The sequence below is a fragment of the Cavia porcellus genome, unplaced genomic scaffold (assembly GCF_034190915.1).
Source record: "Cavia porcellus strain 051 isolate PalLab524CR breed Dunkin Hartley unplaced genomic scaffold, mCavPor4.1 scaffold_8, whole genome shotgun sequence".
Taxonomy (NCBI): domain Eukaryota; kingdom Metazoa; phylum Chordata; class Mammalia; order Rodentia; family Caviidae; genus Cavia; species Cavia porcellus.
Window position 1 is genome coordinate 39,543,445 of NW_026947491.1, and position 23,608 is coordinate 39,567,052.

The 23,608-nt window shown below is 40.9% G+C and overlaps 1 long non-coding RNA gene and 1 pseudogene across 1 annotated transcript in view; one reads left to right on the forward strand and one right to left on the reverse strand.

The window, feature by feature from the left end:
• The window catches only part of LOC134477294 (uncharacterized), a 41,955-nt gene extending 19,180 nt beyond the window's left edge, over window positions 1-22,775 (forward strand). The window contains exons 2-3 of the long non-coding RNA XR_010049238.1: window positions 21,122-21,211; window positions 21,888-22,775. This is a non-coding gene — a long non-coding RNA (uncharacterized LOC134477294). The remainder of the gene's footprint in view (window positions 1-21,121; window positions 21,212-21,887) is intronic.
• Window positions 18,076-20,605, reverse strand: LOC100722844 (olfactory receptor 10AD1-like; annotated as a pseudogene).
• Window positions 22,776-23,608: the final 833 nt, after the last annotated feature.

Here is a 23,608-nt window from a genome sequence, read left to right on the forward strand (position 1 = left end):
TTTTATTTTTTATGAATGTGCGCAACGTAGCCCTTCCTGGACTGGGTGCAGAGGCTTATGCCCTATGCGTAGGCCCACCGTAGGTCCTTGGCTTAGACCCTGGTCGGCCGTCCCATGGTCTGCCAAGGCCCTGAGGCCCTCGTCCTTTTTCTAGGGCCAGGCACAAACTGGACGGAACCTGGATGCACACAAGCTTGCACTCATTTTCTCTCCGTAAAGAAATCCCCTCGGAGAGAAATTTAGACCTGGGCAGCATCTAACAGTCCAGCGGCTTACGTGCAGAATGGGGTAGGGCCTGGCTTAGGTTGAGTCGCACCGGGGGAGTACGCTCTTACCCGTCATTGACTCTCCTACCCAGCTATGTCATAATTTTTTAGAGGAGGAGTGTGGGAAGCTCACCACCCCTAGACTCGGTCGTAGGCTAGGCGAGCGAGCCATGCATATGCCTGAGGATCTTCTTGTCCATTTCGGGCTACCGCTATTTCTATTCATCTTGTTGGTTGGTCTGTGATGGATCTCCGGTAGGGCAGGTCTGATCTTCAGTCGAGGGCTTTGTCGCCTGTGTCAGTCTCTCCGGTACCCACAGTGGTTCTCGTCCCGATTCCTGTGGGAAAACACAAACCGCGCCTCGGTTCCAGCTGACCACTGGATCCGGGCCCATCCATTGTCCTGTCAGGACATCTTTCCACTTCACCCACCCTTTATGGTTGGGGGAAGGGTTGCAGTGCTCCACGGCTGGGGAGCAATTATCATTATTTAAATTTAAAAAATTGTGTGTGAATAGTGCCATGGATAATCGTGCCTTTGGGGCCAGGCCTTGGCCTACTCCCCCTTTTTGTTTTTGTAAAATTTCTTTGAGGCTTCTATGAGCCCTCTCAATGATTCCTTGACCTTGGGGATTGTATGGGATACCATGTTTTAATTGAACCTCCATCATTTTGCAGAACTCATTGAAGGCTTTGCCTATATAGGCTGGTCCATTATCAGTTTTTAATATTTTTGGTTTGCCCCATGCGGCCCAAGCCGCCAGGCAATGATTGATCACATTAGACACTTTTTCACCTGTTTCTGCTGTTGCAAATATGACGTGAGAACAGGTGTCTGTGGAAACATGAACATATTTAAGAGTCCCAAACTCCTGTATATGTGTGATGTCCATCTGCCAAACATCACCAGGGATCAAACCTCGAGGGTTTACTCCCATCGGTATGGCAGGTTTGTATGTGGCACAGGAGTCACATAGTATCCCTGGTTCCTGAGTATATCCTTAGCCTGGGGGGAGCAGTTTGACGTAAGCGTGACATCCATCTGAGTGAGGATGTCCCTTCCCCATAGAGACACTGGCAACTGCAACACAAATGGTTGGAAATGGCCCTGATGACCCTCCTCATCGCACCAGAGCAGGGTTGAAGCACTAACCTGAGGAGCTGACACCATCCCCAGGCCCTGCAGCGTGTTATCTGCAGTGTTGGTGGGCCAGTTGGAGGGCCAATCCTTTCTAGAGATAATGGAACGGTCAGCTCCTGTGTCTAGGAGCCCTGTTATACTCTTGCCGTTGACCTTAAGTGAGAGCATGGGCCTTTTATCAAGTATTATATGGAGTCCCTCGAAGACTTCCCCTGAGGAACCGAAACCTTGACTTTCTCTAATTTTCTGCTTTGAGGGAAATCTCCTGTGGAGACTGGGGAGCAGCAAGAGCTGCGCTATCTTGTCTCCTTTATTGATTACCATAGTACCCACAAGAGATTGAACCATAATTTTAATGTGTCCTGTGTAGTCTGAGTCTATGACCCCCGGGACTACTATGAGACCCCGAAGGGCCGTGGAGGATCTCCCGATCACCAGACCCACGGAATTTTCGGGTAACGGTCCCTTAAAGGTGGTTTCAACCACTTGAACACCCATATCAGGCACTAATATAAGTCTGGAGGCGACACTGAGGTCCACACCTGCTGACCCAGGGGTGGCCCTTGTTGAAGGCTGCCATCCTGAGCTGTCCTGTCTCTGGGGCGGGGGCCCACCTGTGAAGGGGGCCCCCTCTGGCCGTTTTTTGGCCCTCTAGCATCTCGTCCACAAATACGGTTGCCCTGAGCATCAAAGACCGACCTACACTCCTCAGCTTTGTGTGATCCCCTCTTGCATCGCCCACAAACATATGGTTCTTCATTCCTAGGGCGAGGCCTAGCATCTGCATTGTTTGGGCAATGACGTTTAATGTGTCCTGGCTCCCCGCAGGCAAAACACCCTTTAGCCTTACATTCCCCTTCTAACCCGCGAGGTCCCCTCTGCTGTACAGCCGCGGCCAGGAGAGCAGCCACTCCCGAGTTGGAGAGCGGCCCCCCTATCTCTCTGCATATCCTAATCCAGGCGTTGAGGTCCTTGTTCTTATGAGGAGCTATCGCTGCCTTGCACTCCTTTGTACATTGCTCAAAAATCAGCTGCCTTACCAGCGGTCGAGCCACTCCCGGATCAGAAAATATCTTATCGGCAGCATCTTGCATTCGGGCCACAAAGTCAACAAATGGCTCTGTGGTACCCTGAATTATTTTTGAAAGACACAAGGAGGCTGTTCCGGCACCACTTACCTGCTTCCAGGCGCGGAGCCCTATGGCATTGATTTGTTCATAGACAGCGCCGGGGAACTGAGTCTGATCATCAGCGTGCCGACCTTCTCCCATAAGCATTTCCTTGTTCCACCCCCGGTTTCCCCGACTGGCGTTTCTCTCAGCCTGCTCTGCAGAGAACTCTGCGTACCAGGCTCGCCAATCCAGGTAACTACCCGAGGGCAGACACGCCTTTGCCAGCTGAATCCAGTCCGCGGGGGTGAGGGGCCCAGAAGACAGGTTCTCCAGCATGGCAGTGGTGTAAGGCGCAGTCGGCCCAAAGGTTGTAACTGCATTTTTAAGTTCTCTAATCTGCTTTATCTCAAAAGGCTCCCATGCATTACGTCCCTGGCCCATAGCTACTTGTACAGGAAATATCCCGTAGGGGCCACTATCTATCCCAGGTGGTGGATGTACCTCATGAGACAAACGTCCCCCCTGCCATAGCCGCCTGTAAAAATACCGACCCGCCGGCGGCGGAGCATAAGACGGCAGCCATGATTGGGCGGAAAATGGGGGCCCGTGCATCACTTCCTGTTCTGGCGAAGGGGAAGGGAGCTCCCGGGCGGCCGCCTCGCGGCGAGGGATCGCCTCCGGGAACAGCCCCCAAGGTGGGGCGGAAGGCTTCGCCTCCCTCTCGCGCCGGGGAGCGCTCAGGAGCTCCCTACTCCTCCGCAGACCAAGTTGAGCGGAGCGCAATTCACGGCGCAACGCTGGGAAAGAACCCTGCGACTCCTTATCGAGCGACTTAGGCTCCTGACAGCTGGTCTCTTTGGCCTCCTTGCCATTCAACTTTCCCTCGTCCTCGGAGTCAGACGACTCCGAGGCTAGAGCCCCGTCCTTCTCCTTAGCATCTTTGTTCCCCTTGACGGGCCCCTCTCGGGAGCTCCCTGACTGGGCCTGCTCAAATACCCTGCGTACTTTTGTAAGCTCTTGAGAGCTTTCTCCACAACCACCCTCGCTCTTAATGTTACTACCTAGCATGTTTCCCATTTTTTAATATGTTACTCACCGCGTGAGGCCCAAGGAATCCGCCACTTACGCATGAGCCTGAGGGGAGTCTAAAAGCCCTGTAGGTGCGCGCCACCCAGAGCCCAGGCTTATCCCCAACTCACCTGTCTCGCAGCTCTGTACTGGAGCGTTGTCCGCTGTCACGTCTCGGGGGTGATCAGTCCCCGTGCGGGCCTCCAAATGTCGATGTCGCTCCCGGCCGGCAGGAAGGACACACGACAAAGTCTGGCAGTGGACAACCTTTTCTTTTATTTTCCTTCTCCGTACAGCCTGCCCTGGGATCGCTCCCAGCCGAAGCCTCCTTTGGTCCGCTCCCCGCGGCTCCTTCTGGGCTTCTACTTCCGGGCTTCTTCTTCCCCCCCAGGGGTGGCACCAGTATATATACGGATACAGTGTCCAATCATGTTAAAGTAAGCAAGGCAAGCTGATTGGCTAACATCATCAGTTGCCAGGCAGACTATATTGTTGAGCGGGTTGCTTACGCGGTAAGCAGGAAACTAACGTGCTCGATGGGAGGGGTAATCTACCTCAGGCTTTACTCTTTACCACAGGCCTCACGTCCGCCAAGTGAGGCGACCGGGCTCGGGGCTGCGGCTCCCAACATCCGGGCAGATTGCCTACTACAGCAGTCTTTCAAAATACATTTTGTTAAAGAGCAGTAGAATAAATGATTATCCAAATTCTAATTTAATGCTGCCAATTACATCAATTTCATGGATAAACTACCATAAGGGTACTTTTCTCATTTGTTCCAGGAAGAAACATATTTGTCTGATAGGTTTACTGTGAAGATTAAGCGGCTTCTTCATTCAACCAAAAATGCATGTAGTGTATGTGTGAATGTATAAATTATACAAAAGAATATCTTAAAAAGGAAGGAGTATAATAAATTTTATTTTTTTCTAGCTCATTAAAGGAAATACACATTAATTAGAACATTCATCTTTTCAAATATCAATAGTGCTCAAAATACCTGAAGGACTTAAAAAATGATATCTACAAATTGAAAACATATTTCCTAAACATGGGAAAGTACTATAAATCCTGTGTCCTGGTACAGCATATATTACAGTTAATACAGAGATATTTGGCAAACTGTAATACAATGTGCTTAGAGCTTTAAATAGTGCTTCAATAAGGGGCAGAAAGCTTTTAAGAGTAATGAAATAATAACAGGCAAAATGCATACAGAGAATAAAAATGAGATGTTAAGAAAAATCTGCTGATGAATAAATCAAAGAATTTGTTTTTACAAAAACATGTCTTTGTAAAAGAAAAAAGGCCAATCCAAATAAGAACAAGAATTAAACTTCAAAAGTCCTCAGTTTAGGTGTAAATCTGAAATAATACTTAAAACTTTGTGGAAGACATTGACGGTCAGAATGTACCCATAAAAGACATTCTTTTAAAAAGTTGAACTATTAGCAGATACGTGATTAGTATAGTATAAAGAACAGATTCAGTGATGAAAAGAAGTTTCCTTCCATTTTATTAATGATGATGAGCATATTCTTGCCCCCAAATTTGCAATGAGTGGAATGCTGGAAGAACCAAATTTCCTAATCTAACATATAAAGGATGTAAATTCATTGCAGTTTATGTGAGAATTGAATGAGGATTTCCTTTTCTACTCAATGCTAATTACTGTTAGCATTTAGAATTTACAAGCCTTATGCTCCCTTTTCCTTTGCTGAAAATTTCCCAGGCCAAAAAAAAAAAAAAAAAAAAAAAAACCCAAAAAATCCCAAAAAACCCTGAATCACAGGCAGACTGTAGAAAGGAGACGAAGGCCTTGGCTTTCCTAACTCCAGACCAGAAGACAGAGAGCTGGCCCAGAAGTGGTTACAAACACATTTTAACAAACAGGATTTACAAATCAGGTTAATACAAGAAAAAAGGCTATTATTTGTTTAAAAATATGGTGATGTGAGCTAGAAATCAATCAGGAATGAGCTTTGAATGCAGGTCTCTTAAAATACAAGGGCAATCAGGATCTCACAGAGGTCCTTATTAGTGAGACTGGGGTTATCCTTGGACAACTGGAGATAAGGAGAGAAGGCACAAGGTACAGCACAGTTCTAAAGACTTTGCTGCCTATTCATTCAAGAAGAGATCAAATAATTACATCTGGCTGGGTAGGTGTCTGACATGGGAAATGTGAAGAAAGAGAGGAAATCACAGTGACACTTTTCAGCAGGAGCAAAAAAGAAATAACGCACAACCCATGGAAAGACCTTGCAAGCCCACATCCTGTGTCTGCCAGGTGTCTCTGAGCTTAGCTTATTGCACTCACTGTGTTTTAGAAAGACAAGGCCAGGCCTTACCACATCCTTAAATGGCCAGCAAAGAATAATTGTTTCCCCATCTGAATATTTACACAGCTCTGACAAGGCCTTCGAAGTGTGTCATTTTGATAGATTCAAAAACTTGAGAGGTAATTTTGGCATGTTGTGATTTTTATGAACACAGGGACATGAAGTCTGAGGAATTCAGGAATAAAATTAAGAGACAACAGTTCACAAACTTTTGTCAGATGTTTCCTAATAAAGTGGTAGAGATAAAAGCCTTTGGATCTGTGGTTTGACAAATGTTTGGAGGCCAGCCACGAATGACTTTCAAGGAAGAACAACAGTCCTCAGTGTGAGTCCTTGTAAGACTCTGTTGGCGAGCCTTATAATTTAGCAACCCTCTCCAGTGTCTCATTAAGACACTTCAGAAGTTTTTCCAAGGTCCACCCATTTCCTGTCTTTTCCAAGTTCATTGTCATTTCCCTTGTCTTTAATCTTCTGTTAGGTTTACTGCCATGCAAAAATGAGAACAGGCTTTTTGCTCCGCATGTTGCTTTGCCACCTTGGACTCAAGATTTGCCAAATTGAGTTAAAGCTTTGAAGTGTCAAAATTCTCCTGTTATTTTCCTACTCCTTTCTCCCTTTTTCTGCCTTCTGTTGACTTTATTCGCCATTTTAATTCAGATTCACTCTTCAATCTCTCCATACCCTTTTAAAACTGAGAATCCTCTGAAATACATGCAGTGCATGAAGATGCAAAGTTCAGAGAAACTTAACAGCGTCATTCTTAGAAATCAGTGAGGCCCTGGCCCTTCATGCATAGAGGGATTTCAGAGTCAGAACACCTGAAATTCAGTTTTAGCATTGGCAATTATTCTGGCAGGGTTAGCTGAATCTCAAGGTATTTCTCCCATAACAAGAGAATTAATTGAAATAATATAATTAGTGAGTGGCAAAGTCAAGGCTGTAAACTAGTTCTGATCGACATTTTTTCTCATCTTCGAATGCCTCCTTTCACACGTGGAAGAATTACCGTGAAGCCGTGGCCAGCCTCACCCTCATAGGCCAAACTGCTCCTGCAAACCATAGGGACAAGAGGATCTTACCACCCTTTCTAATGCATCCAAGTATTTTCTACTGCTCAGTGTCAGGAAGTTGTTTGTTTCTAACTCATCCTTTTTCCTGCTATGTGTAAGTTTCCTTTTCTTTCAGTCTGGCTTTTAGAAATACTGCCAACAAAATAAACAAAACAAAACCTCACCAAAAAAAAAAAAAAAAACAATAACAAATGTTAAACTCATTCTCTGCATTGCAGGGTCTAGGACAGGATCATCAGTGAATCACTTCTCAACCTAACTTTCCCCAAGAAACAAGAAAAATGCCAGAGAAAAGGCAAAATACAAGAGATACAATATAAAGAAAAAAGCCCCAAGAAAGAAATGAGAAAAAGTAATTATAGAGAAAGTGAAGAAATCTCATTAAACCAAAAAGAAAAAAGCTAAAGGCAAAGAAAGAATTAGAGATAAGGTAGAAATAAGTGTGAAAATTTAAGATAGGTTAATACAGAGAAATACGTTTAAGACAGAAATACAAAAAGCCCAACCTAGAGATAAAAAAAATGAGGAGACAAAATGCCAAATAAAGAAAAGAACCTGAGCAGCTGACCAGCACCACACAGAGGCTGCCTGTGGATGATGTGGCATGGGAGATAGGAGCCAGATGCATCTTAAAGGTCAAGGAACTAAAGGTCTTCCTGGGTTCTTTCCCATACTGTGCTTTTGAGATAGAGTTGTGCAATCTATCTGGTTCTCCCAGTCACACTCAAGCCACCTGCCCCCTCAGTCAGGTCCATCAGGACAAGTGAGAAGAATGAGGGATCCTGATGGAAACACGGAGGAGAAATATAGAGGATGAAGTGACCAAGCAGGGAGAGTTAACACAACAGAGGCAGAGCTAGACTTCTGGAGAAGGGGAAAGTGAGCCAAGGGGAAGTTAACAGGGTGAAACTCTGAGCCCTGTTAACCCCATGGGAAACCCCATGGCCACTGTGGGTAGAGCCTCTGTATAATTTGAACATGGTTAGTCACTGCAAGAGCCAGGGAGTGTTCACCTCTGGGGATCCTCACAGAGACAGAGCCAGTTTTCACTGCAGAAGTAAGTTTACCCACTGACGTTGTCCAAGGGCTTTGGCACACACTGATGAGGACACTGGCTCAGAAGAGGAATCCAAAGTGTGTAATAAGGGTATAGTGGTTTTGCTATGAACCAGCAGCTCATTTATAGGTATGTGCTCCTTGTACACACACACACACACACACACACACACACACACCCCACACTTTTTAGGCACTGACTCTCCATTTACTACTGTTGGGAGCCAACTGTCACAAGGCCAACTGTCTATTCTTGAGGCCTGACCATTCCAACTGTCTCCCTGGGGATAGTCTTGTAGCAGTTCTTTCAAGGCTCCCTTGTGAGGACAGGTCCACGGCAAGTAGCCCTAGAAGGCAAAGTACAGTCGACGTCCTCCTAGGAAGTTTATGATTCTTGTAGCACATGACTTTATAGATAAGCAGGACCTGACCAACATTATGATCCTGTGCTCATCCTGCCTTCTCACTTCCTTTCCAGTTTCCTTTGGAAACTTTTTAAACTTTTATCCACTTATTTCTCAGTTTTATCTTAAAGTTCTTGTAATGTTTTTTGCTGAGTTAATTATCACTTACTGTGACCTCAAATATTTTCCCATAGTATTATATGCATGTGTCTAATGCAGTAGTGACCCAGTTTGACTGAGCACCCTGTCTGTTCTGGGCACCGTATTAACTGCTCTGATGAGGTGGTAGACGGATGGACTAAAGACCTCTCTAATGTAGCATACATATTTAATGAATTGCTGCCACATGTTAGTTATTGTATGTATTTCTATGAGTATCCTACCGTGTCAAATTAGGTTCTCACACCAACAGCTGTTTCCTAAGGTATGGTTATTTAGTGTTTTAGTGTTAGATCATTAATTTTGACTCAGTCTCCCTGTGTCTTCTCTCATTGTTCATTCAAATTTAAATATTCATATTGATTCCAGTGGTGACTACACTACTTTACATTTTTACTAACAATGTGGAAGGGTTCTTTTTTCCTCTGCAACCTCACTAATATTTCTTACTACTTAATTTCTTCATGATAGCCATTCTTTCTGGAGTAAGATGAAATCTCAGGGTTGTTTTAATTTGGATTTATTTAATGGCTAGTGATGTTGAACATTTTAAAAAATATATTTACTGGCCATTTCTTCAATAATACCTGGATGTATCTATTAGTTTCAGTTGCCTATTATTTCACTGGGTCTTTTATTTTAGGGGATCTGATTTTTTTAGTTCTTTATATATTCTAAGTATTAATCCTCTGTGGAGTAGCTGGCAAACTGTTTTTATGATTCTGTAGATTGTCTCTTCACTCTTTGCTGTGTAGAAACTTTGAAATTTGATTATGATCCCATTTGTTGGTTATCCTCTTGCTTCAGCCTGTTGTGCTGGAATCACAGGTGTGTGCCACCAGGTCCAGCTCTGTTTGACATTTTTTCATGAAGTTTATATCTTTGGAAAATTTGTCATTCACACTTTGAACAATTTTGGTCAAATTTTCCAATTGTTATTTGTTCTCCTGTTTCCACGTTGGTCATTTTGCATGCTACTTCCACAGTTTTTGAGTTATGTCTTCTTTGAACTTGCCAAGTTTCTTTAGTTCCTCTTTAATCTTTTCATACATCTCATCTATCTGGTGTTTGTTTTCCTCTGCATCAGTGCCCTGTGGATCTGCTTAGGGAGAATTGGGAGAGTTGGTAGGTAATTTCATCTGGCCCCTCCAAGCCCAATTTTATTAAGGGTTACACTTACATGCCTTTAATGGTACTGTTTAATTTATATTATTGGTTAGTTCTTATTCTCTAATGCACTTATGCAGCCCCCTGTTATATTTATGTCATTAGATAAATGAAGGGGAGGAGGGGGAAGGCAAGGAGGCAAGATGATGAGAAGAACTAATATGATAGGGAAAGGGTAGGAAGTCACACTAAATGAGGGTTTAGGTCAAGAGAGATATGCTTGAAACTTAAAGAATTATAATCAACCAATACAAACAAAGAAGAACCAATAGAAAGATTAGTAAGAAAAAATAAAAACAAGAAATAGAAAAAGAGGATAGAAAACGAAGAAATGGATGCCCCCCAATCCCCAACCAGGCAGGATGTCCCAATTCCAACAGGATAGCAAGGTTACAATAACTACAATTACCAAAAGTAACGGTGGTAATAAGGATTAAGAAATTAGAAACCACACAGTTGTTTTCATGTTGGCTCAGAGTTTCCACACAGCTTCCTCTACAGTCTTGTGTAGCCTCATGAACTGTACATTTCCCTGCTGTGAGCCAGAAAACTGTCTATCAGAAGGCTTGACTATTACTCCCTCATAACCCATGTCCTACTGTTGAGCTCTGAGCATGCCCCTTTGAAGACTTCCATGGATCCAATTATTTTGATCCATTTGGACATTAAGTATTGCCGGCTTGCCCATGTCTTCCCTCTAGAGATTTTTCTTGCCTAGTGTAGGTTCAGAATCACTACTCCAGGTGGTGGTCATCACATTTGCCTATTTCATCTTGGCTGCAGAAACAGCAAGAGGGTGCTGTCGTGGCTCTGCTTCATTCCAGGTCAATGATCACTCTGACTTTGTTCCAGGTATTATTGAAGAATTGGGTTTTTTTTTCCCTTCTAGCATCGCTGGGTGTCTCCACCTCCATGGGAGCCTGCCAACAGATGTTGGCAGAGAACTGATTTGATCGTTCCACATACAGCACTCCTGTTGTACGTGGAAGGAATAAGTAGCTTATCATTAGCATCATTGTTGTTATTATTATTGTTTATGTTGGGAAAACCTTTTATCTCCTTGGTTTCTTCTTCCTTGTTAGTTCTGGAGCACCAACACCCAGCCTTCAAGGGGAGTGTGTAGGCACATGGCAATTAAGTTTTAACCCATTCTGTTTTTGAATTTGCTGAATCCTTGTGTTGGAAATGTGTCACCTCACTATGCCCAGTAGGGAAGATAGTATGACTATGGCTCTATTTAAACCACTAGGCTGGCACTGAAAGGCCGTGCTACTTCCTTTCTCAGATTGGTCCTTTCCCAGAATATCATGTACTTTAGATCTCGGGTAGAGGGTAGGATACCACAATCCAAGAGTGGAGTAGTTTTCTCTCCTCCATCCTCTAAACACTGGATATTAGTCCCGCTGGGTTATCTTTCTATTTTTATCCTCCAGTATTAGACTTTATAGTTTGTTCCTACTTTAGGGTAACTGATTTTCTATAGCACCAAATTGGAGACACTCACAGTAGCCATTACTTCCTAGTCAATCATCGTGGATATCATTCAGTCTTTCTTTCAACTTTCTTGTGATCTATTTTTCACTTTATAAATTCTCTTGTTAACTGTTTTTGGTCTACTTAAATGGCATATTGAATAATTATGGATCTTGATTCTGAAATTGCTCATTGCTTTATCACTTTTTAATTTTTTAAATTTAAGACAAGAAAGAAACAGAAAAGAAAAACAAAAGCAAAAGAGACATTGCAATATTGCATATTGTCACCTTCAAAAGGGTTGCTTAGATTAACAGATATAGACATATAAAATCGATCTAATCATATGAATATAAACTGTTCTTTTCCAGTGACTAATCAATTAGTAGACAGTCATCTTAGCTCTTATGTGTGTGTGTATATATATATATATATATATATTTACACACAAATTTGTCTTTTCCTTTTCCCTTCCTTCTTTCCTCTTTTCCCCTGTCTCATTTACTTTTCCTCTTTGAGCAGTTTCTTATCCTTATACAGTATTTATTGTAAATTTTGGCTCATACATACTTTTTCAGTTTAGAGAGACAATTTGGTACTGTATTTATTTTTCAAAATTTACTTTAAAGAGAATAAAACCAATGAAAACAAATCAATGTAAGAGATATAGGACTTTAAGACATTACAAAATCAATAATAGTTACCATAATATCTTTTGATGTCTTCAAAATAGCTACAGATAACTTTGGACATAGTAAAAATCAAACAAAACAGAATAGAGTAGAAGCATTAAAAACAAAACAATGAGTATAATAGAGGACTTCAAAGCAAGCCAATAGTGAAATCCAAAATTCTACCACAATATATCTTGCTATCTTTGAAATAGCTGCTGTTGCCATCATATTTGACGTAATCAAACAAAAACAAAAAATAAAACCCAACCCAACAAGACAATGGAAACATTATAGAACTTCTAGAACAAGACCATAGGGAATCAACAATGGCTGCAACCCTCAGAAGAAGATCCCTCTTGATGTCACACTGTGTACCACTATCCTCTGAACCCAGAGGCTCTAGACCTGCAATGTTAAATGAAACACCAAAGCACCACAGGCATCCAATTGCATTTCACCACTATAGCTATCATCACAGCCTGTGTTTCTTTGCATAAGTTGGATTCTTATGGTGGCTGGGGGTTGAGGGTTGATTGTTACTTCTTCTTTGCCAGCCCACATGCTGGAAGGGGCTGGGGTCTGGCTATTCCAGTCTGGTAGTGGTCTGTGCATGGCACTGGTTCCCAGACTGGGCTTGCTTGATGGTGTGGCCTGTTTTCTCTACACCTGCTCCGCAAATGGTGCTGATTCTCTGGGAGAGGCTGGGATCTGGCTGCCTGTGCATTGTGCCGGTTTTCAGACTGGGCTTGCTTGCTAGTGTGGTCTTGTTCTCTCTCAACAATATGATACTTTAAAGCCCACATATATCTTAAAATATTTATCAAGCTTTTGATTTTTCTTTATGAGAAAATTGGGCCAAATTTCCTAATCAGTTTATATCAGAAGCGTAAGTCCTTCTTATAATTCAGTTTGTGATATCTATGCCCTTTTCATTCTTAATGTTGTTTATATGTCTGTTTTTTAAAAGATAAGTCTTACCAGAAACCTGTAAAAGTTAATAATTTCTCTTCATTTTATTGAATCAGTCTTTCAATTTGGATGAATCAGGCTGAATTATGGTTTAGATATAAAATGTTCTCCAATAACTTGTGTTCAGAAGTAGAGCCTTTCTGCAAGGGGTGGGACCTTGGGGGTGTGGTAACAGTTACATATATTGTTTATGATGATCTGGTCAAGGTGAAAGATCTGGAGCTCTCAACTTCATTGAAGAGAATCTCCCCAATCTAGAATTCATTGGAATCTATCAGGAAGATGGAGGGTCTACATTAGAGGCTAAAGAGTATGCTGGAATGTTGAAGAGTCTGCACTGGAAGACTGGAGACAGATGTCCAAAGAGGATGGAGGTGACCAGAGTGCCTCCAAAGGGACAGGAGCAAGGCTTTCTTCTTTATCTTTTTTTATTCCATTTAGTTTACAAGTCTATTGGTTTGTGCCACTCACATCCAGGGTGGATATTTCCTCTTCTTCAGTAAGTACATGATTCAGAAGTATACTAAACCAGTTAGCATTCTTGTCTCTGGCTGTTTACTTTTCTCTCTGCTTTGTGGCTACCATGATTTGAGCAACTTTTCTCTGCTGTGCCCTTCACTAATATGTTTCTGCCTTGGAGCCATCTAACCATGGACTGAATTCCCTGAACCGTGAGCCACATTAAACTTCTTCTCCTTCAAGTTGTGGATGTCAGGTATTATACCTCAGCAATAATAAAGACAACAAAAACAGAATATTGATTTCAAGATTGAGGTTATTGTTGTGACTATATCTCATCACGTGACTATACTTGATCAAGCTCTGGAACTTGATTGTGAGGAGTTTGGAAATGTTTGGTGATGTCAGCTAGAAAAGATACAGCATGCTGTAAGCAGAGATTGACTGGAGATGTAGGACTAGAATGTTGATAGGAATGTGGTCAATAAAGGCCAGATTTAAAATGTTTCAGTCAGGAAGAAGGATTTCACTGGCATTTAGACCATGTGTATTATTATGATATGACAGGAAATTTGGTTGCATTTGCCCATATCCTGAAACTTTGTGGGAGGCTAAGATTATGGGAAGTAAACTAATTGATCCAGTGGAGAAAATTTCAAGGCAGTGAAATATTTGGGCAATAGCATGGGTACTATTGACTGATTTCTGCTAAGTATACAGTGAAAATGTGGAGTGAACAACACAGTTGCATGACTGGAAAGTGTGCACTTTTGTCATAAAGGACACTACTGCAAAGTTAGGGCAAAAGAGTGGTCTTTCATGATCACTGGAAGTCAAGAGTTATAAAGTTTGCATCAGGATAGCAAGATACTTGAGGTATCTCAAAAATTAACAAGTTGTCACTAATCACAGTCTGAAGGCTGAAAAATTGTAAACCTTTAACTTGAGAAGAGATTCCTTTGGTTATCAGCTCAAGAAGGGCTTTGTAGAAACTTGGTTTCCTGAGATTTATTTCATTATGCTTAGCCATCCAGACACTCATAGACCATTGCAGATACAGTCCAGAAGGGCCTACTGCTCATACTGGTGGAAAATCTTAGTGTGATCCATGTGGTACCTGTGTTTCAGGCATGTAATACAAAAGTTTTGAGGCCAAGAGGGCTTTCAATCTATATTTCACAAGTCCAGAGAGACCAAAAGTGTGTCATGAGATTATAGGCCTTACCAGGAGTCCACAAAAGAGAAATATGTGAAGCTGTGAGAGACAGTGGAGACTCTAGAAAATTAGAGGTGTAAAGATATGTGGAGCATCTCCTGAGGAAAACTTCATGTAGTGAGAAGAGCCACCTCCAGATAGATGCTATGTGCACTTCAATCAGCCAGACCATAGGAGTGGGATTTCTTGAGCCCTTTGGAGGTCACATATCAACTCAACCTGCCATGGGTACTGGACATGGAATTAGAAGACTTAAGTTTTGCCCCATTAGGTTTTGATCTTGTGTTGGTCTCATTCCTTCCTAGACTTCCTCTTTTGTAGAATGATCTTTTTACCCTGTTCCTTGTATGTTGGATCTATTTATTTTTATTTTTATTTTTATTTTTATTTTTATAGGGATTCACAGTTATTTGCCTTGATTCTCAGGGGAGACTTTGGATTGGACTTTTAGTTATGATATTAGCACTGCTTGGAGGTAGGCTAAATATATTTTGTAGAAAAAGAAGGGCACAGGCTTTAAGGGGGTCATGGTTAAAATGTTATGATTTAGATTTAAAATATCCCTCCAAAATATTATGTTCAGAGGCGGTACTGACTGGGAGGGGCAGGTCACTGCTAGTATGACTTGGAAGAGTGTATTCTCATGCCTGGCTACTGCCTTCTCTTTTTGATTTCTGGCCATCATAACTTCCACTGTGTAGTTTCTACCTTGAAGCCACGGAACTTAATGAACCTATGAGCTGAAGTAAATCTTTTCACTATGTTATGGATGTTGAGTATTTTTTTTCCAGTGATTACAAAGTAACTAATATATACACTGCCTCTTGTTTGCCTGGATACTGATAGCTGCTCTTATAAACTGAACCTAACTAGCTAAAAGGCAGTGAAACTCAATAAATGTCTGCCTATTGAGATCCAGTTTTGGAGAAAAAAAATGGGTATTTTTTTCCTATAGAGCCAAGGAAAGTATTTAACAAACTGGAAACGTAGAGAAGACATTTATTGTTAGGTTTTAGGAAGAGGAAAAACAATTGACAGAAGAAACAGTTGGAATCCTGACATAGGAGTGGGAGAATGAGGCTACGACATGAATGTGACTCATGATTAGGGTACTCTGTGGGAAAGACAGGCGTTGGTAAAAGTCAAGATCTAAATATTCAAACAGAAACACTAAATCTACTGGAGGACAAGGTAGGTAAAAATCTTGGCGATATAGGGGTAGGTAGAGAATTCACGAATAAAATGCAAACCACATGGGAAATACTTCAAAGACTCAACAACTGGGATCTCATATTACTAAAAAGATTTTGCACTTCAAAAGAAATCACCAATAAAGTGAAAAGAAAACCCACAGAATGGGAAAGAATTTTAGCCAACCATCCCTCAAGCAAAGGACTTATATCTAGAACATATAAAGAACTGAAAAACATCAAGCCCCCCCCAATTCAAATACCCCTCCAAAAATGGGCATTTGAGATGAACACACAGTTCTCAGATGAAGATATACAAATGGCAAATAAATACATGAAGAAATGTTCACCATCACTGGTCATTTGAGAAAAGCATATTAAAACAGAATTGAGATTTCATCTCACCCTGAAAAGAACGGATGCCATCAAGAAAACAATCGATAACAAATGCTGGGGAGGATAAGGGGAAAAAGGAACACTGCTCCACTGTTGGTGGGAGTGCAGACTGGTGCATCCACTGTGGAAATCGGGATAGAGATTTCTCAAAAAACTAGAATTGGAAGTTCCATTTAATCCAGCTACTCCCCCCTGGGTATTTTCCCAGAAAAATTGAAAAGGTCATGTCACAGTGATATATGTACACCCATGTTCATAGCAGTGCAATTTGCGATAGCTAAATCTTGGAAACAACCAAACCATCAACCACAGAGTGAATGAAAAAAATGTGGTTTTTCATACAATGGAATACTATTCAGCTATAAAGAGGCTGATCTTGAAGCCTTTATAGGTAAATGAAGGCATTTGAAAATATCCTCATTAGTGAAATAAACAAGACTCACATTAGTAAATATCACATTGTCTCTGTAGTATAAAAGGTAATAAGAACTGACAGAATAATGGGATCCAAAAAATATAATACATATTGTAAAAGTGAAAAGGAAGGAAAGTGCTCTAAAGGATATAACGGTATGTATAGTGAGTAAGATAGATGACCATATTACTAATTTCTATTAGATCATTGAGCAGAAGGGTTTGCACTGTCAATGTCTGAGTGCCTAGCCACATTTTATGCTTTGATTTTGTAACTTTAACAACTATTGTTAAAATGACAATATGTAATGTATCAAAATGTAGCAATTTTATGATGCTAATTTTTTTCTGTATTCTATTTTTTCTTATTTTTTGTTTTTTAAATTTTCTCTTCTTTCCTTCTTTAAATAAAAATTTAAAAAGAAAAGATGTAAGTGAATGAGAAAAAAATGCTGAAGTTTAGGAAATATTTTCAAGGAGAACGTGGATTTTTAGGTCACATTAAATGATACTTGTTGGGGTAAAAATGTAGAAAGTGAGGATGTAGGGTGAGAGTGGTCCAGACAGGAAATAAAACTGATGGGGACAGGAGAAGTTTAACTGTGGTTAGCCAATATTTGGTTTGAAGTGACAGATAGGCATCCATGTCAGTGATACCTAGAAGAGCATGACTAGATAGGAAAAGTCCTATAATTTGTGAAAATTGGAGGAGACAATGCTGAGATAGAGATGAACAGAAATCTTAAGTGACTATTTTATTATAACTGTTTAGATCATTGCCATGACAATGCCAACAGAAATCCTTCTCATGGGCAACTGAATGATAGCTTTGCAGATTGAATTCTGTATTCTAGTTTTTCTTGGTTTCCTTTTTTCTTGTACAACTACCTCTCATTACCATTGTGTTCCGTCCCCTTAGTACCTCTTTTCATATTCAATATAATTGATATCTTAGGCTGCATCCTTGGGTGGGGGCTGTCCTATGTGCTTTAGGATATTTAGAAGTACCTCTTGCCATCTTTGGTTAGCAATATAATCCATCAATCAATTCTTATTTTTTCTGGAAACTTAATTGAAGAACTTGAGGATCAACATGCACAGATATTATCATATTCTCATAGCATATTTATTCAATTTATTGTAACCTACAGGCCTGTTGTGGTTCTCAGTGTACTCCTTTCCCAGATCCAAGGCAACTACTAAAATTGATGTTACCATTAGAAAGTGAAGCTCCCAAAAGAATGGTTCCTCAAACGACTTTCTATTAAGAAACATAGATACCTTATCTCAGGAGGTGATACTTTATTGCTTTGGACTTATGTCTACTATCCTAAGATATCCCTCACTACTGAGGAATATCTTAGTATCAGTGTGCTGGAAATAAAGTCAGAGAGATGAGTTTTAGTCATCAAGAAGAACATCCAGGTCTGAGTCTGTGTCAGAGAAGCCAGGAATTCTCTTTCCTGAAGTCTTTCAGCATTGGAGAGTTACTCACTTGTTTAGGATGAGAAAGAGGTAACTAATCTTTTTCCACCCCAGGAGAGGGGGCTTCTTCTCCAGGGGCTTCCTGCTAGGCACACTGCCTGGGCCACCCTAGTTCTCCTAAAAGCCCTCACCATGGCTCCTTTTATTTCCTTGTTGTGCAAACTATAGATGATGGGGTTGTACATGGGGGTGATGATGGTGTAGAGGAGCTAGAAGGGCTTGTCTTTGTCAGGCTCATGTGTGCTGCAGGGATTCATGTAAGAGAACATAGCTGAGGTATACAAAAATATAACCACAGTCAGGTGGGAGGCACAAGTAGAGAAGGTCTTGTCCCGACCTGAGGAGGCGGAGGAGGTTCTGCCAAGGATAGAGGCCAGGATCAGGCATGAGAGGTGACAGTGAGGACCACGGGACTGAGCAGCACCACAGTGGTGTCAACAAAGATCAAATTCATGCTAACCTAGGGGTCACCACAAGACAGAGTGATCACTATGGGGGCCTCACAGAAGAGGTTTTCTACATGGGCTGTCTCTGCAGAAGGGATTCCAGAATGATATATACTCAAGAAAGATACCATTGATCAACTCAAAGATCCAGGCAGAGCCCATCAATTTTACACAAACCTTCTGGTTCATGATCTGCAGGCAGCTTAGTGGGTAACAGGAAGCAGCACAATGGTCATAGGCCATGAAAGCCAAGAGAATGCACTCAGCCACACCCACAAAGAAGACCAGGTACATCTGTATCATCCAAGAGACAAAAGAGACAGTGTGATTCTTGACTACCAGATGAACCAACATCTATGGGATGGTGGCAGTGATGAAGCAGATGTCCAAGAAAGAAAGGTGACCCATGGAGGAGTACATGTAGGGGCTGTTAAGTCTGGGGTCTGTCCAAGTGATGAAGATGATGAGGCCATTCATGGCCTTGGCAAGGCTGTAGAGTGCTAGGAAGAGGGTGAAGAGCAGTGCTTATGTGGAGGGAGAGCTCTGCTCAAAGCCCACAAGGGTGAACTCTTTCACAATGCTGCTGTTCTGTAGGTCTACATTATGGGGAGGAAGGACAGGAAATGCATGAGAGAGAGAGAAAGAGAGAGACAGATAGAGAGACAGACGGAGAGACAGAGAGACAGAGACAGAGAGACAGGCAGAGACAGAGACAAGGAGACAGAGACAGAGACACAGAGAGACAGAGACAGATAGACAGAGAGAAATTTAAGTTACTCAGTTGGGCATAGAAACCCAATTCTAAAACATGGTAGATGTATGGTGATAAATGTTTTGAAACTTAGTACAGTCTGGTAAACTATTAGTGTTATGTAGAGTGAAAATGCTTTGGATACCACAGGCTATGTACATAGAATCACACTATAAAAATTTAGGTTGAGATGGCTGTATTTTCCTCTGGTTTGATCAGGGCTTCCATGAAGTATTGCATCTGTTCCAGTGCTCTCAATATTGAAGGCTTACCTACTACACAGAATGCATTTGGAGGTAAAAAAAAAATAAAAGAGCTAGGGCCAGAAATATATCTCAGTGACATAGTGCCTGCCTGGCAAGTGCAAGGTCCTGAGTTCAATTCCTGGTACCAAAAACTAACTAACTAACTAACTAACTAATAAGTGAAAGAGCTGTTGTTACTTTGACTCCTGGGTTAAGAGGGATTTGTTTAAAGTGTAGGTGTTTAAAGGGAAGTGAAGGAGGTTATTCACCTGCAGAAATCATACATAGGATGCAGATGAGCGATAGCAGAATGTATATATTTCTATAGGAAAAATATGCTTAATATTCCTGAAAGTTATTTAAGATTACAAAATGGTGGGAGTGTAAGGAAAAAGAAAACACATTTCTCAGGATTGTCCCTGAGAGTTGTTTGCATATGTCAGGAATCAATCATATTTAGCTTTTCCCAGTGCTCCACTTTTCTCTCATTTTCTAAACAGTGGCTGCTGCTACATCATCCACCCATTCTGTGTATGCTGGAGGTAGATCCTAGTTTTGAGCGCTGGCATACTTTTTGAACAGGAGACAATCTTTCTCATGGGCTTAGAATTTAGGGTTATGCACTATAGGATGGGTAGAACCAAGAGATTCTGTCAACAAATGCAACTACTCTTGTGTGGACCTTCAGGGAAACTTAATCCACAACTTTGCCTATAGGAGTAAATCATTTTCTTTTTCTATCCTCAGAGAATGAGCATTTACAATTTTCATTTTCCTATCTCACTACTGCAACTTTTGAAATTCAGATGAAGTCTCTTGTACTTTTCTTTTTTGCTTTGAAGTTTGTATGAATCAGTCCCGCCTACCTTTAGATGCTTATAGAGTACGGTCAGTACATTCCTGCTTATTTCCCAGTTATTTCCACCTTCCTTCTTCCTTTTCCCTTGTTTTACTCCCCTTTGTACAAACTCTCATTCTTCAATCTCTGTTGCTTCTTTTTTCTACCTAGTTCCAGTCCTAACAATCCTCTTCCTCCTTATCTCGTTTTGATGTTGGTGCCTGACACTTATCTCACTCTGTAGGACTCCCCTCGCCTATCCATATTTCAAGTTCTCATATTTCCTATCTGCATTCTAGAAACCACATACCTTATTATACCTTGAAGTTCTAGATTCCTTCCATGTATGATTTCCTGTGGGTTAAAGCAGTGGCAGAACAGTAGTCTATTCCTATAACATTCATTTTAGGGATATTCTTATACTCAGTTCTCTGGTCTATTCCAAAAGTGAAGAGAAAGACAAGAAACCACTGTTTAAAATGTGGCTTGGAAGCTGTACTTAGTGGGCAGGTTGATACTGAAGTCAGAGTTTGGGTGAGATATGCCAGAGAAGTCTGGGATTTATCGAAGAAGAAATTGAAGTTTGACCTGGTCAGTCACTGGGAACTACCAGAGGATAGGTGATTACTTGTGGTTCATTGTGCCAGAAATAATATAATATGATGTCCAGCATTTAGTGTCTGTGAGCTATCATTAAGGGTTAACCAGCCAAATACTTGTCTACATAAATGGTACAAGATAGTGGAAATTATGTCTTATCTCATTCTATTGCTCTGCTAGCAATATTGGTCACTGAATCACATGGTAAGCAACAGGGGAGAACTCATGGTGTCTGAAGAGGTCTTGGTCCAGGAAGGATGGTCTCTTCTGGTGAGTCACTCTGGAAGACAATGGTGTCTGGTGATCTTGTTAGTTCGTTGACATCTGTATTCACGTCACAGATGAATGCCTGCTTAAATTATATTACACAGTTACGTGCATATGGCACTTTACAGCACAGGTATGAAAACTTACATGCTCCATACTATCATTTGTTAACATATAATCCAGTGATAGCAAACCTTTCAGAACTTTTAATAACAAAAAGCTCACAGTGGCAAATGTGCCATAGGTTTGCCACCAGTGACATAACCTTATTTTGTCCCTTTTGTCATATTTTGTGTCTCAGGCCTTTAAATTTTGTGTCCAACCTTGATTTGAAAATTATATGTTCTATTAGTTTGCAGAAAAACCACAAGAAAATAAAAAGACAACATTTATTTCATTTTAGTTTCCTGTCAGTCCTTATTCTGTAAAATAAAACCTGTCCTTGCAAATGTTATTTTGGCAAAGAATCTTCTAAAATCAACTTCTGTTGCTATGCCTTCTAAAACTAACCCTGAACCTTTAAAATTTAATTTTTATTGGTTGTTTTAATGACCACACCAACATTTAATTGGTATCTGTTTTAATGTCACATAGGTGTGTAGTATTATTGCATTTCCTCTTAAATGAAGAGAATTATCATAATATAACACTCTTGTCTTCTTCCTTTACTCCATTACAGAGGATATGGATTGGCTTACCTGACGATGTTAAGAAGAGAAAACCATCACACACATTCCTTTTCCTTTCACCATTCTCTTAGGAGCAAGTGGCCTTTCAGGGGCATTTTCTTCCCCATATGTAGAGGATTTTTGTTGTTGTCCATTGTTGCTATTGACTTGGGACTATTTCTGTCTGTTTATCCCTGGGGTTGTGTACTATGAAAATGTGTCTGTTTTATTGCTGATAAAGCTGTTTGACCTCTTTCAATTGAACTTTTTATCTTATTTTTCAATTGATTCAGAACCAGACTAGAAGAGTAATATCATTTACTGTAGTTCTAAGCAGTTACTATTATTAATATTATCATGTATGTGCCAAAACAATTATAAGCAAGTAAATATGACAGAGTTTAGATTATAAAGAAACTGTAAGTCAGTATAATGTGTGGCAATTTATGGGGGGGAGGGAAAGAACTCTCCTGGCACACATATTTTGAATTCTGAAATTACAGTGCTGGCGAGCTAAGGGAGAGAGGTCCACATTCCACGACCACAGTAGCACAATGAACAAAGTGTGCTATTGTAGACTGCACTGGTGGGAAAATATTTCATTATAGTATGAGGCTCTATTCTTGTCATACTTACTAAAGAGGAGCAGAACACATTCAATAGTTAGCTGTAACGCTTCTGTTCTTCTAGTATGCTCTGACCACAAGAATGAAACATACGATTGCATATTATTTATTAACTCTATAGTTTCTATTTGTTTCAGGAAAGTAGTTCACTTGAGTTGTATATAAATTCATTAGCCTTGTTTAAATTCTGCAGATTGTTCTTTTATAGAGTTTCAGTTTCTGTGAGGTTTGTATATCTTGTAGAATGGTTTTAAATAAAATATGCCTTTATAATTTCAGGTTTTATGCCACTTGATACCTAGTTTCTCTTATGTGCACACAAATCTTACACTTTTAGATTAAATACATCATTTTATGTTACAGAGTGATCAATTTTTGGGGCGAAAAAAATGTAATCTGTTTAGTCCGAGTTTTAATGATCTCCCCACCCTCCACCCTGGAGGATGCAGAAACTTGTTTCAGGATGTTCTCTGAAGTACTGTAAAAATAGATGTGTATTAAAACAATTTTCTTGGGGCTGGGGATTTAGCTCAGCGGCATAAGCACCTGCCTTGCAAGCAGTGGTCGTGAGTTCGATCCCCAGTACCAATAAAAAGGAAAAAGACAAAACAAAACAAAACAACAACAACAACAAAAAAAACAATTTTCTTAGGAAGTCCATGGTTTATCAATTTGTGAAAGGTAGCTGGGACCCACAAAAGATTAAATACTTCTGATTTGGAGACTCGAAGTCATTTAATGCTACAGACATTTCTTCATCAGGCTGAAAACAAAAGTATTCTTTGTCTTGCTAAATTGTTTCCTTAAAGGTGTCTCCTATGGAGAGTAATGGAGAGAGGGCTGAGCATCCAATCTCACCACCTGGAGCTTCCTGAGACAATAACTAGCCCTAAGAAGCATCAAAGGAGAATTCCAGGGAAAGCTTATTTTAGCTCAGGATTTGACTCCCAGCTGTTGTACAAGACAGATCGTGGCTCTTGTGAGTGAGTGGGCCACATAGTAAGCTCTTCTTGGACTACTCAGTAGCTGAAGGTAGCTAGAAGTCTTTTAGTCCTTTAAGCTAATGCTTCTGTTCTGCCTTTGCAGTGAAAAAGACAGCAGCTGAC